General features: G+C 43.3%; 1 long non-coding RNA gene across 1 annotated transcript; it reads right to left on the reverse strand.

Annotated features, from left to right (window-relative positions):
• Positions 1 to 6,861: 6,861 nt before the first annotated feature.
• LOC109312889 lies at positions 6,862 to 11,723 on the reverse strand. The gene is made up of 3 exons (XR_002101927.1): positions 11,664 to 11,723; positions 8,764 to 8,868; positions 6,862 to 7,853 (listed from the first exon to the last, which is right to left on the reverse strand). It is a non-coding gene; the product is annotated as an uncharacterized LOC109312889 (long non-coding RNA).
• Positions 11,724 to 14,523: the final 2,800 nt, after the last annotated feature.

Raw genomic sequence — 14,523 nt, forward strand, 5'->3', positions numbered from 1 at the left:
CAACACACCATTTAAATCTGATTTATTCTAGTAACTTCTAAACAACCACCCAATTTGTATTCCAGGAAGTCACACTGGTATAGCAATATATAACTAGGTTCCAACGCCACCTAGCTAACTCATGAATTAATTCATGTCACTATACCTTTCTGGATGTCAGCCAAAAAGACATACACGTGTACTTGTCACTACCTATCTTGAACACTGGCAGAAGAAGTGCCTGTCTGCTACATCTCTTTCTTGATGATGTCAGAAGTCATGTCTCTACTAGAAATTTTGTAAGCAAGTTTGATTGGCTCACCATACTGATCTGTCAGTGTGTGTGCACACCACTGTGCTTGTGCTGGTGCAACATGGTTCGCACAATGAGCAGCTATGCTGGCTAAATGCAAAGTGAACCACAGAGAGAAACTACAGTGGTTCTCGGAACATCTTCTGATGCAGTGCACCGTAGGACATGGGAGCAGAATATTATGGGCAAGTGAGACTATACGAAAGGGTTGTGGACACCTGCGGCCAACCACCACAACACTGTTCTTTCGGTCCTATTGCCCCTTCCCACTTTTTGCATGGCAGTTTTTTGAATGCCTAGAGTCACTTGCATTTTCACTCCCTACCATTAGCATAGATACTAATGAGGTCTCCTGCACAAGTCAGTAGATCCTGCTAGCAGACCGTGTGGGGTTTTTTGGGTATTTATTCCAATGGACAATAGAAGTATGACACAGGGATGATTATACGATGTGGATGCAGACAAATGAATTAGAAGAATGTAAAGCAGTTAAAAGCCACAGCCTGAGTCAGACATTTGCCAACCATCTGAATGCAGCTGAACATTGTTTCTGGGCTCTGGAGGCTAACAGGAACTAGTGCAATTACATCATGATGCATATCAGGGACAATCAGCAGTGGCTGCAAAAACCTTCATAAAAGGCATGCAGTATTCCTGGATCCATGTGCAAAGCTTGTCTCTGTCCTTTAATGCTCTCACAAAAATGGGATGAGCTTTATGAATCAATAAATAGCTGGCAATTGCTCTGTGAAAGTCAGTCACACTAGACTGTTACCATACTGTGGGAAATCAGTCTGAGGTTGTAAAGTCCCTATTGGGCAGTTGGCCTAATGTGTTCAGAGCAGTTATGTAAGGGGACCTGGGCATAGGTAGTTCAGTCAACTGATTTGGGGCACAGGTCTGACACTGGGCAAGCCAAAGGCTGTGGGACCAATGGAAACACTCAAAAGACCAGGACTTCATACAACAGATAGGGAGGTGGACATCTTGAAGCCTGCAGTCCTAGTTTCTCCCTGACCTTGACTGGCTCTTCAATTAAGCTCCTCCCCCAGAGACAACACAAAAGTTGTCAAAGGTCAGGCCAAGAGAAATAGGCGTGCCAAGGTCAGCAGGAACCTAAGGATGAGCCAAACACGAGGCAAGGGATCAACTGAGCACCATGAAAAGCTTGGAACAAGCAAACTAGCTTAAGTCTTAGGAATGTGAGTGAATGTGTGAACCCTAATGAGAGTCCTGAAGCCAAAGAGAACTTAAACACCTGAAATTCATTCTCTGGACCCAATCCCAGGGCTTCCTCGGGCACAGTAGTAGAGGCTAGTATACCATCTATTCTGTCATTTGCTTAAGCTGGGGACAGATTTACCTAAACTAGCTGAGATCCAATCTTGAAACACTTACAAAACAAACTGAGGCTTTGGGCAACACAGAGAAAATTGAGGGGTATGAGATGACGGAGTTCCTGAACTGAGGGCTGTGAGCAAGTGATAGGACTCATATTCCTAGTCCATCTCCCCACTCCAGGCTCAAGAACATCAGGGCTAGGGACAGAAGTTACACATAAACCAGTTTAAGTGATCAGAAACTGGTTTAAACCTGTAAGAGAACACAAGTTCCGTGCACATAAAACACTTTCAAAATGGCTGAAACTGGTTTAAGAGAAACCTGGTTGAATGTAGTATTAGACTTAACTAATTTGGGTCAAACTGGTTTATGGAACTTCTGTCCCAAATCCTTTCCTAGTTTAAGTTAAATCAGAATCCCCCAGCATCCTAGTATGCTTTTCAGCCCTGTACTGTGCTGTCTTTTCTAGAGAGCAGGACTGGTCTTGCCCCTCTCCTCCCTCGCTGGAGCACTATTACTGCTCTGGCTGGCTGAGAAGGAAGTAGGAGACTGCAGTGTCTGCCAGGCTTTCCCCTACCCCATCCCACTCCATGCTCAGTGCTCAAGCAGGAATCTCCCCCCTCCCTCCCCTCTCCCACAGCACATACCCTAGCCTGCATCTGGTCACAGCCACCCCCATGCTAGCTAATACTGAGAAGTGTCTGTGTATGTGTGTCTCCAATTTCACTGGGACAAAGGCAGACAGAACAGTATCCACTTAGGGCTTTTTGGAGCTAATCAACAAGTCAGCTGGTAATATCCCTCCATTCCTTCCTTGGAAAAGCTGTTTAAGAAGAGCATGAACTAATGAGAGAGGCTTTTGTTTTCTTGATGGGCTGATAAAATTTGTGTTATCAGCTCCCTACTGGCTTGCTTGCCTGTCAGTTTGCTGTAGACAGTATGAAGTAGCAGGGAGAGGGAGATTAAAAAGCTTAGTATCATCAACAGATCCATGTCCACATTAGTAGTCCTTCCTCCCTCCCCTGCTTGCCTCAGAGTGCTAGCCAGGGGCTGGAAACACTCCTGCCCCTTGAGCAGCGAGAGGGGAAAAGTCTGGCAAGGGTTGCTTCTCCCTCCCCCTCCAGGCACACCCCGGATAAGGACTGTGCAGGGAGGGTGGGGATTTAAACCCCTCCTTAATCAGAGCACCTTGCCGTGGCCTGGCCACACCCGCCTCAGCTCAGCAAAGGGAAGTGAGAGCTCACTCTAGCATCCCCAGCTTCTAGCCTGAGCCACTGCAAGCATGTGCCTGCATTTCTTGATTCAAAAGTGAATGTCTATCCACTTGCAAATCAGCTCAAGACCTGCAGGTTACACTAGCCTGCAAAAATTGAATCAATTCAAGCTCTGGCTTTTTGAATGTTTGTCCCTAGCCCAATAGAAAGGGATACTTATCCATGGTGATGCAGGCACTGGTATTGCACAAGGAACAGTATAGTCATTAATGTTGGCTTGTTGGGGTGGGCATACACAGGCCTGTTCTAAATGCTGTACTCAGGAACATTCTTTCCTGACTGTCCTATCTATGATGCCCTACTCATTCTGGAGGGTGGGGGGGTTGACTTGTCCTAATCTTGCCTAATTTACGGTTTCCCAGAGCATAAGACGATTCCTTGGCAATCTGGACAGCAGCAAGAAGAGGTTATACTATTGACTGAGCAGGTGCAGTTAAGTGACCTTTTGGACATCAGATAAGATGCTGGAGATCTCTCATGACAAGGCTCAACCAAATATCTCCCTTGTTTTTCTGCCTGCCATGTGCTGTGTATTTGCAAAGCTGAAGGGGAAGCCTTGCCAACAGTGTGGCAGGTGGAGATGGAGAGACTGCCTGCTGCTTCTGAGCTGCCAGAAATAAGTGCAATAATTAGAGCCCATGAGACATTATTTGGCTGAGGGTGGCCTTAAGAGACTACTTCAACGCTATGTTGTGAATTATGACAATATTTTCTACTAAAGACAGCACAGCCTTTGCACAGAATGGGGAACATGTCCCTGTACATGGATGCAACCATCAGGGTTTGTTTTGTTTTAATGTTCTCAAGTGAATTTTATATGAAATGAGGACAATTTTATTTGAGGTAATAACCAATGGTGCTTAACTTTAGAGTAAACACACAGAACAAGCAAACCTGCATCCAGCTGACCAAATCAAAACCTACAAACTTAGGATATACAAAGTCCTGAGGAACGTACAAAATGGCCAGGAGCACATTGCCTGAAAGCTGTTATACATAAAGCCTGCTTCACCCTCATAAATGTCTCTGTTTTTATACTTCCCATGGAGCTGGGTTTGCACTTCTTCTCCCCACAGACTGAGGTGATCCAACATCTTGTCCTTTGTCCAGGAAGATATGGGATGTTACTGCATGCTTTTCTTTGTGGCAAGCTAAGCCTGTCTGCACAATGGTTTGGCAGAAAAAGGTTTTTCTGAAGCCAGGGATATTTTAAATGAGGGGAAGAAGGGCTCGTCAGGTTGAACTTAGCTTATGGAGTTCAACATTAGGGCCAGGGCAGTCAGCATGATGTATTATACGATTGCTGCTAGATAAGTGTTACAGCTGACACTGGTGTGTCTACACTTGTGGCTAAGGGCTTATATTGCTTGGGACTATGGTGTTAGACAACTGATAAAAACCCAGATTTTTGCTCAAAACAGTTTGAACGTGGACTTATGAAAACTTTACCAACAGAATACAAAAATCAACAGTTCCCTAGTGCGGCTCCAGGCTACATTAGTGTCAGAAATGACTGCATCCAAAAATGGGGTATATAATCATCTACAGTCTGCAAAAAGTATGAAAAGTTTAAAAGTTCTATGGAATCAGAAGTAGCATACATGGCTATGAAATCCAAAAAATCCTCCCATTAGCAAATTGCCAATGAAGCCAATTACTGTCTAACTGAGGTTTAACAAACACTGTTTTCTGTAGTATTTTGGTTTAAGGCAAGGAAAGTATTTGCATAGGAAACAAAACTCTTATTAGTTTCAGACTGCATTTACAAAAACACAAAAGCACCACTTAGAATTAAAACTCTTACCAATCAATTTTAATTATGATGGCTTTTAACATCTCTGGCTGTTTCAGTCTACAATATACTGCTTAGTAGGGGTGTGCAAAATAGGCCCCATTTGATTGGATTCGGATTTGACCCGAGTTAGGGACAGTGATTTGATTAGTTGATTCGGATCACTGTCCCCAATTCGATACAGCTGAATCCGAATCTGAAGGTTCAATGCTGCATAGACACTGCTTTAAAATTTTTTTAAACTTAAGGTAGCAGGTGCAGCTCATTATTGCTGCGATGCTGGGGCGCATGGAGCATCCCACAGGAGTGCAGGGGGGCCCTTCATGTGTTCGGTGGCTAGCTTGGAAGTGGACTGGAAGTACTTCTGGTCCACTTCCAGGTCTCCCAGGGAGTGCAATGGCAACCTCCCTGGCTCAGTGATCAGCCACAAGGGAACCCTGGGTGTCCCACACAGACCCAGGAGGCATCAGTCGCCAATATGTGGGGGTGCAAGGGGGCTGCCCACTGTGCTCCCCGGTGGACCTGGAAGTTGACAGAAAGTGCTTCTGATCCACTTTGGGGTCTGCTGCTGAGTGCACTGTGGAGCTCCCCACCCCATGCACCCCAGCATTGCAGCACTCACGAACCCCTGCTACCTAGAAGTATGTAGAAAAAATATTTAAAGCTGTCTCTATGTCTGACTCTCCAAATCTTTCTAAATCAATTCAGAGTGTTCTGATTTGATACGGAGAGATTACAGGGTCCTCTGATTCGGATTTGGCTACCGAATCAGGCCGAATATCTGCTGAATTGAATCGGATCAAAGCTTCGCATAGCCCTACTGCTTAGTAGGTTCTTCTTGTTTAGATATTCTCAACAGAACCTTATAAGTGGTATCGTCACATGGTCTGCTTTTGCTACTTTTTAAACCATTATTATATTGAAATAATGGGATAAGTTTTTTTTTAATATTTTTTATATACATTTTGAAATAGAGTATATTTAATTTTTTTTTATCAGTTAATGCAACTTCATGTGTTCTGTACTATTTTTTGTCTTTCAGTAAGTTTTTTTTAATATTTCTCTCCCTGCCATGCGTTCATTGTCAAGCAAAGTCTTTATTCATATTTTTTCTTTTGTAAATAGAACTATTTGTCTTATAAGCTTCACAGTTAACTTTTCATATTTGCGTTAATTAAGCCCTCATTTGTTCCACTGAAACAGATGATTCCCATATTGTCATGATACATTTACTCTTCAGATGTTACAAAAGATGTTAATAATATTCACGTGTCTTGATAGATTGTGATGTTTAATAAATCATTTTATAACCACACTTTTAGGGAGTTAGTGATGTCCCAGAGGAAGACATATGTAAAGTACAGTTTGTATCTGCTTTAAATTCCAGATATGAAATAATAAAAGATCCATACTATAAGAAACAAACAATTAAAATTAAATGCAAATGAATATATGGAAAATAAAAAATGATGCTCATGTTTCAGTTATAGAACTGCACCTCTACACCCTGCTCTGGTTTCTCTAAGTGCAATGTTCAGCCTCCTGTCCGTGCTGATTTTAGGATGCAATCTCATGAATCTTCCATTCTTAGACCAGAATATAGATATACTACCATGAATACCACTTATCAGCCTGCAGGTGTGATAGGATTTCAGGCATCTGATTCTTCTCTCTCTAGGAACCTTAAATCTATTATACTGCTCATGAGGGCTGTTAGCCAAATAAGTCTTTAAATTAGCAGTTGGAACAAGGCTTTAAAGAAATAAGATTTTTTTAATATTTAGTCTCATCAAATCTTATGCATCAAAACAAGTTGACAGACTTTTCTTTTAAGTCACAGAACTATAACTGAACCATCCTAAAGTATCCTAGCCAGCCCAGATCCTCCTATGCCTGTGGGTCTCCTCTAAATGCTTTGTGCTCCCACACAAGAGTAGGTTGAGTCATTAAGGAAATTTGACCTGTTTCTTGAAAACTCTTTTAGTATATCTTACTAGGCTACAATTAAAAAGACCTGTCCTCTTTTTCTCTAAATAGATATGCTTTTCTATAAAGACAGACCTTGAAATATTCAATTCAATGTACAGAATAGACACACCATGCACATAACAGGTCTAGGTACAATATTTTATTATAAAATATTAACACATATGACCATTTTTTGTGTGCTGTTCCTCTTCCCTCAAAACCTCTACCTCTATTGTGTTTTGCTTAATGTTACCAATGAGTATCCCTATATTTTTCACAGAGTATTACATCTATGCACCAGAAAAGGTTAAATGGTTGGGTATGATCCTTACAAGTTCAGTAAACATAACACTGTGTCTTCCATACTGAGTTGTCTCATTATGCAGCCTATGGGTTATTTTAAGATCATCTACCACTGGCTGGCAGATTGCCCTTTGATTCAGTGGTGCCAGCAGGTCCTGTGAATACCATACTCCCATCAGTACAGAGCCAAGGCTGCCACCACTTCTGTGGAGAACTTGTACAGCTCCTGTGTGGTCTGGTGTGCTGCACCATGTACAGCCATGACTGAGGCTGTGGTGGTCTCTGGTCTACCAATCAGTTTGGCATAGACAAGTCCACAGATAGTGTGGGAGGTATCCTTGGCTATCCAGTGGGTGATGGTACAGTGATTCACCTGCCTCATCAACATGTGGGAGGTTGGCAGCAGGGGGAGGGCTCTGACACATCGTCTGCTTTAGTGGAGGATGACTGAAGAGTCTCCCCTTCAATGCAAGCATGGCCTTTGCAAATTACAGCTGCATGTCACCACACAAAGCACACACATTCTTCCTGTCCCTTGACTTGCACCTGCCTGTAAGGTTTTGATGTTTCCTCCACTTCAAGAGAGACACAGAACAGTCTCCCTTTTGCCTCAGTCATGCAATTTACCAGCTATAAAGCCAAGATATGAATCTGAAGCACTTGCCAGGAGCTCAGCCATCCACAAGTTCCAGCTCTGTACCCTCCCTTGCAGATAAACCCAGAGATGCTAACACAACAGGAACAGGTAATTTTTTGCATGGCAGGAGGGCTTGGGAGGTGGATTTCTGACATGTGTTTTGGACAGGAAGGACTGTATCCATCATGAAGAAAGATAGGAATGAGCAGCAAGTCCATGTGGTGATGTGAGCCAGGCTCCATCTCCCTGGGGAAATAGAGTTCAGAGTGTCAGACAGATTTCCTAGAGCCATGAGGTGTGGGGGTGAGGGGTAAGTAGGGATGAGGAGCCAAGTCTTTTGTGATACTAGAGGACCAAGCCACAGCCTAAGGAGCTAAGTATAATGGACATACAGCACTAGGAATAGTTGTGTTGCTGCTAAATTGATGTTGGAAATACCTAACATTTTGTCATGGAATTGCCATAGTGTTTTGGCAACAAATCACTTGAGCAGTTGTATGTTCACTTTTTGGAGCCCAAAAACAGGATTTATCTCACTACAAATGCCCATGGCCTGAAACATTTAAAGGTCACCAGTAGGGAGGCTTATGAACATGAGAGACAGAACTTTAATAAGCCCTGTGCCCACTGAAGGGATAAGAAAAATTGCATGTCTTCTATTAAAGAACAAACAAAATCCATTGCCTTATTCTAATTTTTTCCTCAGTTGTTCCTAATGAGTTTTTAATCATGTCATGATCATTTAAAAATATCACTCAACTAGATATTCAAGAGATCTTTTTTATGAATGAAAGCAGAGCATATATGTATTGCCTTTTTACTTACTTGAGAGACATATGTATTATTGTGGGAAATGCCACATACAGATAGATTTCACCGTTACCTTCAATACTGTCTCTGTTCTTTCAAAAAATAGAGCACTGGTCTTTGACTTGTATAAAAATTTCTTGTGTATTGCTCCTCCTTTGTTAAAACCTCTTTCTCTATTGTATGTTTTGCTTGGATTCTAAATCCCTTGGAGGGTGAACATCTGGAAAGGACTTGCTGTATTTTCAGTGCCAACAAAGACATGTATGAATAACCTTTTTTTTTCCAATTTAGCACCTTCTATGAGCACTAAGCTTACACACAAAAAATATCTTGGTGATCTACTTACCTACCTTTCTAACACAGATGAATCCCATTTGATGATGTCAGGAGTTCAGTGCTCAACATCTCAGCATAAGCGGAAGTTAGCCTGGAGCTACAACTTTGGGGGAGCCTGGTAAGAAAAGACAGATATTTTAAGCGTTGTAAGATATTAAAAAGACCTAATGTGCAAAAAGGTAGAGGATGAAAATCTGGCTCTGTTCAAGTAAATTGAAAATTTGCCATTGACTTCAACAGGACCAGGAAACATCTATCTACAGTCTTTGTTCACATATAAAAAGTGATGCAGACACCATAAATTTGAGCTTGTCTTGTAAAATATTTTATTTTAAATGCATTATTTTCCAGGATTAAGATTACAGTTTATCCACAATTGAAATGGTTTAATCCTACTTGGAAATAACTGGCAAAGAATGGTATCCTTTTTAAAGGAGCAAAAATGGCTTTTAAAGAAAAATCTGTACAATCGCAGCATAAACAGCTGTGTGTATATGTGTACAACTTCAGTTGAATGTCCAATCTCAGCCTAAGCCAAGTGGCCAGAGACATTTGAGCATTATTTTATATTCACATTTTGTATTTAATACATTTGATTTTTCATTTCCTTAGCTTCTCACAGTATGTCACAAAAATGATTGCCATGTAGCACAGAGATATCCAAAGTAAATTTTAAACTAGCTAGTTCAGATACTAGTAGTAGAGAGCTCAGTGCAGGCTGCAAACACCCCTGAGAAGCAAGGTAAATTGAACACCATGCTGCCATGTCTAGTCTATTATCAGTACTACCTAAGCTTATTAAATTTAAAACCAGCTCGGTTATCTCTGCATTACACTGGTGACAGTCCTTTACAACAGTGGTCTCCAAACTTTTTTGATCACATACCCCCATCAGTAAAAAATTTTTGAGCGCATCCCCCAATATATGTATATTTATATAAATATAAATTTATATAAATAGAAACAGAAGTTCTAATATTTTCTTTCCGCACCCCAGTGGATCATCTTGTGCACCCCCTGGAGTGCGTGCACCCCACTTTGGAGACCACTGCTTTAGAACATACTGGAAAGATGCTCAATATTACTCATGGGAAATACTTTAGCCTACCACCTAAATGTAAGAAATTAGGTTTTAGCTCAAAAGGAATCTGTGTTCATCTAGGATTTGAAATTTGTAACTATACTGCACCTCACGATCACCCAAAAATGTATATAAAGGAAGTACAGGTGGCACTAATATTGTTAAATCTATTTAAGAACTAACTAATGGTATTTATTACCGCTGGAAAAAAAAGCCCCGATTTCTTGATCCAAAAGGAAAACATCATAGAGCTTGAAGCTGCACAAGACTTATGACTCAGTTCTATAGTACAACAATATAAATACTCAATCATTGGATTTGTAAGGACCCTTCACACAAACGAAGTAAAAAAAAAAGGGGAAATCAAAAATTTATTTAGAGCCCAACAAATATATAATGGTTTACATTTGCACACAGACAGCTAATTTCACTAATGTTCAGCAGTAAAAATACACAGGTTTTATATTTATGTAGTACCTAATATCTTGAAGTGTGTTACAACTACAGATACACAGAATCTCTGAAACACAGCCATCTCAGCACACTACCCAACAGTATGAGGAAGGGAAATTTTGGCTAAGAAAATCAAGGGAAACCCCTACTCTTGTAATAAAAAGTGCCAAACAGATGGCAGCCAATCCAATGCATGGTGAGTTATCAAAACAAGTGAAGCTGCATATCAGGACCTGATGCAGAGGAAAACAAAGAGCTATTTAGTCTGTTAAGCTTTTGATTGACCTATAAATTAATCTAATAGTAGGGAACAGGGTTTTGTTTTATATAATTGCAGGGGTTCTGCTGGTGAACGTGCAAATTAAATGAGACTATTCACATGAGTAAACATTTGCTAATATGAGTAAGGAATCAGAAGGGAGTGAATTAGTCTCCTATGACTTCCCTTGAAACATGCTATTTTAAAATACCAGAGGCATGAAAGAATCAGTAGTTTAGCCCTGAGAACCTACAGAGACATCAATTTCAAGATAAATAAATATTCTTCATTTGGAAGGTTTTTATCTAGCATTGTTACAACTCCTAAAATTATTATATGATTATGATAATGGAATGGAATCTCAATTTTACCAGTGTACTTGATTGCACTTTTTTAGTAGGGTAAATAATACTCTGGCATGCATCTCAAGCAAAATCAAGGAAGTTATTCTTCTGCTTTACCTAGCATCATGGGTGACTGGTGCCTCCTGGGTCTGGGGGAGCACCAGTGGCCAATCGCCGATAGCGGTGGGAGGTGCCCCAGCAGCCAATTGCCAATGCGGGGGGAGGGGTGTCCCTCAGTGACTGATCATCGACCCCGGAAGCACCGGCAGCAAACCACAAGTACCACCAGCACTTTTTTTTTTTGGGGGGGTGGGCATCGGCCATTGCACCTCAGTCCCTGACTGGCAAGGGCCCCTCCTACACATTGCCTGTGCTCAGCATTGGTGAGACTGCAGTTTGAGTACTGTGTCTAGTTCTGGGCGCTGCACTTTAACAAGGACATAGTAAAGCTCGAGGGAATCCAGAGAAGAGCCACCCGTATGATCAAAGACTTGCATGGTAAGCCATACAAGGAAAGGCTTAAGGACCTGGGACTCTTTAGCCTAAAAAAGAGAAGGCTGAGAGGGGACCTGATAGCAGCTTACCGCTACATCTGGGAAATACATCAGGGGCTTGGCGAACAACTGTTCACCAGGGCACCCTTCGGGAAAACCAGGAGTAATGGCCGCCAACTCCTGGAAGACCATTTCAGGCATAACATTAGAAAAAACTTCTTCAATTAGGGTGTCCAGACTGTGGAACAGGCTCCCTCCAGAGGTGGAGCAATCGCTTACCCTGGAAATTTTCAAAAGGAGACTGGATGGTCACCTCGCTGGGGTCACTTGACCTCAGTTGTCTTTCTTGCTTAGTATTTTCTTTAAATGGTATGATTGTTTCACACAGCAACAAGAGAGAAAAATATTACAAATGTGATCCTCTACCAGGTGTTAAATACATGCAAAAATATATTGAGGGATTGTCTTAAATAATTTGAACTTGTGATCACCTAGGCGCTTGGAAAATTGAATGCACCTTCCTTGGATGCCCTTAACAGAGGGGACTACCTCACTTAAGAACATGCCAAGACAGTGTATAAATGAAGAAAGGAAGTTAGGGAAAGGGAATAAGTTATGAACTTGGGAAACATGGCAACATAGTATACATGCGTATACAATGTAAAGGACCCAACTCTTCTAGTAACTTTGGAAGTAGTCTCTATAACTCTTTTCTTACCCACCAATGAGAATTTCCAATAGATCTATGCTGCCAGAACTAGCTCTCCCCACTCCATCAAATCCCATTCAGTCTGGATCAATGGGTAGCCAGTTTGTGTCTAGTCCCAACAACCTGCTTGCTGGGTCCAGCCTGGAAGCAACTTCACCTGACCCAGTTTAAGAAGCTGGGTGTCTGGGGAAGGTGCCTACAGTTCACTTAGCCCTGTTACTGTTTTCTACGCAGTCTTTCAAAGCAAAATCCTTTCATCTTCCACAGCAAAATCCCCATGGGAAAGAAGCCAAGAGCACTTAGTAGTCTTGATGCTTGGAAAGTACATCGCTGCAGCATTCCAATCCCACTGTGTCAAAAATTATGAGACAGACTCTTAAAAATCAATAGATTTGGAATGTAAAATCATGAAATGCTATTTTTTAAGTGTTTGTGTGTGTGTGGGGGGAGTTATTTGTGAAGGTATGAGGGGCTGTGGGTGTGCATGGGGGGTTTGGAGCCCAGGAAGGGGGGGTTCCCACACACCCTGCCAAGATGAGGGGTACTGTGGGTCAGGAGTGAGGGGCAGTAGCAGGGCTGGGGCTTCAGTGGACACCCCCCCTGTTGCATAACTTGCCCTGGCCCCAGGGCCCCATTCACCCCAGCCCCTTCCTTGCTGTTGTGACCTCAATGTACATACACTGCCCCTTCCCGCAGACTTACCAGCTTGGTGCCCCCTACATACACATAAAGAAAAAAAAATCCCAAGATTTGGTGTCTTTATCAGGAGATCATGAGTCAGAGTTAAATGGAAATCAGGAGTCTCAAGATTTTTTCATGAGAGCTGGCATTACTGTCTGCCACAGTGAAAGAGCTCTTCTTCCTCCTAGTCTATGAACTCACTAACCCCAAAAATCCAAGTTTGTTAGAGGTACTGTTAGATCATAGCCCATAAAAACAGTCATCTGTAGCAGCACTCTTTTATTCACCCAAATATGGAAAAACAGGAGGGCCTTTCCCCTCTGAAACTTGTAGCTATATAGCTTAAATGACTTGAGGACACAAGCTTGTAAAATCATTGCAACTTGTGCAAGGCTTATGGCTAAGCATGAAATGACTTTGATGTCATTTGGCAAAATTGATTAATGCTTACATTGACCCTCAAAATAAACCAAATATAGCTACATTGTTTAATTTTTCCCCTCCTAAAAGCATTTTTATTACAAAGAGCTTTAAGTGTGCAAGTGGTCTCCCTGACCATTTAAAAAAAAAGGAAATGCCATAGTTTCAGAGAGAAGAGTTGCTGAAAGGGGAGGAGGAGACAGGGAACACGGGAAGGCGACTCCAGACACCATGTTGTGGCTGTGCGTGGAAAGCAGAACTAACCAGTCTGGCTTTGTCCCTGGGGCTGAATGAAATAAAACAGAGCGCAGTTGGCAAGTCAATTACATGCAGAAAACTCTGTACATTTTTAACAAAGTCTGGAATGAATCCGATAAGGAATTAAAAGAGGCTGGTGTAATAACGTGGTATAAATATTCTAGGAGGGGAAAGAAGCGGATCAGCAGAGCAGTTAGGCCAGGTAGGATTCACGCACAGCAGCTGCCTCTCTCAGGTCAGGAAAGAGCTGTACGTATGGAGGGCGGCCCAAAGAACAGATACAAGCGTAGCCTGACAGCAGCCTCACGGAGTGGGGACGACCACGGGTTTGTGACAGGCAAGGTGGAAGCCCAAAGAGCGAAAGCGATTAGCGCGAAGTCGGTCCACAAACCCTCAGCGGAAAGGACGAGTTCCGCGGGGCTGGGAGCAGCCGCTGGAGCTCGGGGCAGCTGCGTGAGGTCACGGGGCGACGCTCAAGGGAGCCCCCCGCCCCGCCCCGGCGGCCGTGACGCTGCGGTGAAGCAGCAGTAGCCTGGCACCGCTGCCTCGGTCCAGCACCAGCACCATCGCCACCCGCCTCGGGCCTCGCCCAGCGCCCCTGCAAACCCCGCTTTGTGAAGGGGCCCCAAGTGGCTGACGGACCCAGGCACAGGCTGAGGCGTCCGGGCCTCTCGGAGCCGACGCCCCGCCCCGCGGGAGGAGCGAGCCGAGGCTGTGGCAGTTAGGACCGTTGGCAGGCAGTGACGCACATAGGCCCCACTCTGCGGGCAGCGACGGCTGAACCCAAAACGTGCTCCAGCGACAGGAGGTGGGGGGCATGCTGGGGACTCGGTGATGACGCCCCCAGCACACCCGCCGACCATTGGCTAGGAGTCGGCGTTCGCCTAACGTCACCGGAAATGATGTAGTGGGCAACGCCCCTTGCTCTGTTCAAACCTGGAGGGCGGTAAAACGGAGCGGTGAGTGACTGCGGCTGGTCTGGCTTCTCTGCCCGCCGGAGGGGGTGGGGGTACCTCCTGCGAGAGCGCCCCGCTCCCATCTTAGGGTTGCCATATTCGAAAAAGAGGACAC

Source organism: Crocodylus porosus, unplaced genomic scaffold, assembly GCF_001723895.1.
Source record: "Crocodylus porosus isolate Cpor-Errol unplaced genomic scaffold, CroPor_comp1, whole genome shotgun sequence".
Classification (NCBI taxonomy): Eukaryota; Metazoa; Chordata; order Crocodylia; family Crocodylidae; genus Crocodylus; species Crocodylus porosus.